Here is a 4436-nt window from a genome sequence, read left to right on the forward strand (position 1 = left end):
TAAATTTGTTTGATGATCTGAAACATTAAAGTGTGACAAACATGCAAAAAAATAAGAAATCAGGAAGGGGGCCAACACTTTTTCACACCACTGTATAACTGTGATGTTCTGCAAAACAACAAGCTTTAAAACACGTTTTTTCTTACTGGTGAAAATCAGATGGTCAAATCTGTTTTCTCTCAGGTACATCGCAGTGTAAGCTTCACAGTGAACATTACTACATCACTCTCGTCAAAGTAGTCCATATCAACAACAAAAATATATCTTGACTCCATATAGTGGTTATTTTGGGAAAATCCCAGGTATTTTGAGCAGTAGAATTATAGAAAATATGTGCTAATATAAAATTTTATTAAGTAACCTTTATAAAATTGCTAAATAAATCTATCAGTACTTTTTTACTTAAGTACATAAAAAATCGAGTACTTTTGTATTTTCACTCGAATAAAATTGAAAAAGGAGTACTTTTACTTTTACTGGAGTAATATTTTATTATACGGATCTGTACTTTTACTCAAGTACTTGATTTGTGTACTTCGTCCACCACTGCTGTGCAGTCAGGTCGGCCGTTATAAATCACATAGCTGGAAAACAACCAATGTTTCCCTTTTCTCCTTAGGTTTTGGAGCGCTTTGAAGACCTCATTAAGTTGTTCCACAAATCCAGCATGTTACATCCCACAAGCCAATCGGACCCATAGATCCAGTCCAGAACGATAGAAGATGAGATGAGCCAGACTGACATAAGACTTGAACGATGTGTGCAGGCTGGACCTGCCGCCTGAATTGAAGCAGAAATAATGTAACACTTCAAATCCATTTTCCTGAAGTACTTGAACAAAAGAAACACCATTTAAGAAATGTGGGTAAAAATATATTTATGATTCTTGATTTTGAAGGCATACACAAGCTTCAAACAGTAGTAAGACATTAAAAACATTGTGGAATTATTGTTACGTTTTTCTACAGGATGTGATTTATTAATTATGAATATGGTTTCATAATAATTATATGACAGTTGTGCAAATCATTTTATGCGAAGGAATATCAAATAAATGATTTACTTGTCTAACAATACGTCGAATATTAGTTTATTTTCTGACTAATTCTGCAATAAACCAATCTCCCAGGAGGAACTTTGATTGACAGAGAAAGTCACCAATGAGCCTTTTACATCTCATCAGCTGTAGGATTACTAGCCAATCATCGCTTGCTTCAGTGACACGTTGTGTTTGCATCCCGCCCCTCACACACATATCGGCGGAAACCGCCCGGGTGTGTGCGTTTTTAGTTTAGTTTAGTGTTGGTTTCATAGGAGATTATTCTCTCTTCCTTCCTCGATGGATAACTTTATGTCTGTCAGCTCTGTGTGTGAGGAGCTCGGCAGCGCGTGGACGCAGTGATGCGCTCGAGCTCAAAGACGCAGATTTCGAGTACATCGCGCCCGAGCACGAGACCCTGCTGGTGAAGTTTTATGCCCCGTGGTGAGAGCATAATGATTCATTTGCACGTGCAGATATGCAGTTAAGAACAGTTTGGTGTAAAATAATAAAGAGAATGTCTGCATGCATTTGCACTCAGTGCAGTGCATGTGTGTGTGATGGCGGGAGCTGTCCATGGTACCAGGGGCGTAGAAAGCTTTTCAAAAGTGCGGGGGATGGATGTGGTTTGTTTATTAACAATAAAAACGATGAATACAGTGACAGGGGTAAAAAATGTATAACATACAAGATATATGTTTAAAAGCTTCCCATTTAAATGAGTGATACTAGATAAGTATAAAAACACACTCGGAACACACGGAAAATAAGTCAAAACTCTGTTGTGAAAATACACAACAGTAGACTTGCTAAAGAATCAGAAATACTTTAATAATCCCAGGGGGAAATTATTTTTGTTACAAACTCCAGATATACAAACAACATATATTAAGAACAAATATATATATATATATGCAACCAACAACAACAACCAACTGACCAATGAACATATGACCAACTACCTCTCATTTAAAAGAACCAAAAGTGCTCTTTCTGCCCTCCTTACAGGAGACAAACTGTTCAGCAATCTTTTTTCTGTTTACCCTGTCCAGCTTGTCTTTATGTACATTGCACACAGCAACTGGCCACATCCTCACATACACCCTAATCAAAACGTTTGAAATGAAATTGTGAATTTGATATAAACACACCAGACACACGCGTGCACCTGGGATGGAAATAAGCACCACCCATGACACAAACACACACACATGGCCTCTCTTCCTTCATAGACCTCTTTCACAAACTGTAACATTCATTTCATTGCTCACCTGTGAACCTTCCTGTGCTCTCTCTGAAACTGATGCCTCCAGCAACTTCCTCTCCTAAAGTGGTAATAATGGGCAGTGGTAAAGGAATAGGGCCAAACAGTTACAGCTGTGGCACTAGCAAACCTCAGTGAATATTGAAAAGTAATATCATGAAATAAATGCAAACAATATCTAATGGGAATAGGCTACTGTTGTTTAATGTCAAAATTTTTCAACTTTCAGCTTTCAACTCCCCACGGGTGCGACGCCCCTGATGGTACCTCAATACAGCGATCTTTATGACAACCTTTCTTCATTTGGATAAAGCATTGTAAGGTTTTAAGAAAAACATGAGAGCTGGCATAAGTAACAGTCTTTTTATTCATTGCTATATCACAAGTTAAGCGTTATTCCCCGTCGCCGTCATTTATTCCATCATTCCAGGAGTTCTTGATAGTTCTGCTGCTCTGTTTTCTGCTCAGGTGTGGTCACTGTAAGAAACTTGCTCCTGAGTTTGAAACTGCAGCTACACGACTGAAGGGAGCAGTAACTTTAGCAAAGGTGAGTAATTTACAGTAGACATTGTAACTGAAGCTCTTTTGACAGTGTCCGTGAAATGCTGCCAATTAACACATACAGCAATGTCAATTTTGTGAACACAATAGTTTACAGTGATGCTCTTACAATAGAAGTCAATGGGGCAAGGCATTGCATTAGGATAAATAGGTAACACTTTACAATAAGGTGTCATTTGTTATTTGTCATTAGTTAATGTATTAACTAACATGAACAATACATTTATTACAGTATTTATTCATCTTTGTTAATGTTAGTTAATGAAAATACAGTTATTCATTGTTTGTTCATGTTAGTTCACACTGCATTAACTAATGTTATCAAATACAACGTTTGACTTTAATAATGTATTAGTCAATGTTGAAATTAACATTAACTAAGATCAATAAATCCTGTATAAGTATTGTTCATGTACTCACTATTTTGTAGATATTCAGTATAGTCACAAACGTGAGATTGTTTTTTGTTCTAACCTTATTTAGTTATTTGAGTATGCAAAGTTAGTTGAATCTTTCCACATCTGTAATGACCATATAAAGTGGTAACTTTTACACGGAATGTGCAAGGATACCAGAAAAAGCAACACCTAATCACACATAAGTTCATCCTTCTGATTTAGACAACAGCTCAATTAACACCTTAGGTATTGAAAACATTTCTGCTTTTAAAACTTCTATCAGTGTTACTTTAAAGGGGTCATATGATGCTGCTAAAAAGAACATTATTTGGTGTAATGAAATGTGTTTATGCGGTTTAAGGTTCAAAACACATTATTTTCCACATACTGTACATTATTGTTTCTCCTCTATGCCCCGCCTTTCTGAAACGCGCCGATTTTTACAAAGATAATCGGTCTGAAAAGCGAGGTGTGCTGTGATTGGCCAGCTATCCAGTGCGTTGTGATTGGCCGAATACCTCAAGCGTGAGACGGAAATGTTACGCCCCTTACCATACTGTGATGCCTTGTCCCGGCCAGAGCGCCGAGACAAAAACATTAAAACCCATTATAAATGAGGCATTTGTTGCATCCAGTGGGGACATAATTACTGATTATAATGACTTATACTGTCTTTTTACGCGTTCCAATGCATCGCGCCGCATAAACATAAAACCATGCTTGCATTTGTGATCGGAGAAATGACAAACAACAAGCGCTACTCTACACTGCTCAAAACTCGCGTTTGAATCGTCAGTGGCAAATTCTTTAAATATAAAAATGTACTTACTGTCTGTGAGTCAGAACAGCCGGCATTGTAGTCTACTCTCCCAGGATCAGTAAACAGTCCTCCATAAAATGTGCTGCACACATCTGAATATTTGGGTTGAACTGTTCTGGAACAGTGTTGTAAATACAACTTAACCACTGATTTCTAGTCGTGTCCATTTTTGGAAGACCAAACAATGTAGTTTCGCTTTCACAAACTTTTTAACACGGCGGGTTAGAGTGAGCGGCGGCCGACGGGCTTGCGGCAACCACATGTGGCGACCCCGGGCTGGTTTCCGATCCGGCGATCCACAGCGCGAAGTTGATGTATTTCCTCAGCGACCAGCACGGATCAGCTCTAGGCATG

General features: G+C 38.1%; 2 pseudogenes; both read left to right on the top strand.

The window, feature by feature from the left end:
• Positions 1 to 700, top strand: part of LOC107677451 (GON-4-like protein) — an 8115-nt pseudogene extending 7415 nt beyond the window's left edge.
• Positions 701 to 2378: 1678 nt separating this feature from the next.
• Positions 2379 to 4436, top strand: part of LOC107677452 (protein disulfide-isomerase A3-like) — a 7056-nt pseudogene continuing 4998 nt past the window's right edge.

Source organism: Sinocyclocheilus anshuiensis, unplaced genomic scaffold (assembly GCF_001515605.1).
Source record: "Sinocyclocheilus anshuiensis isolate Anshui unplaced genomic scaffold, SAMN03320099.WGS_v1.1 scaffold804, whole genome shotgun sequence".
Lineage (NCBI taxonomy): Eukaryota > Metazoa > Chordata > Actinopteri > Cypriniformes > Cyprinidae > Sinocyclocheilus > Sinocyclocheilus anshuiensis.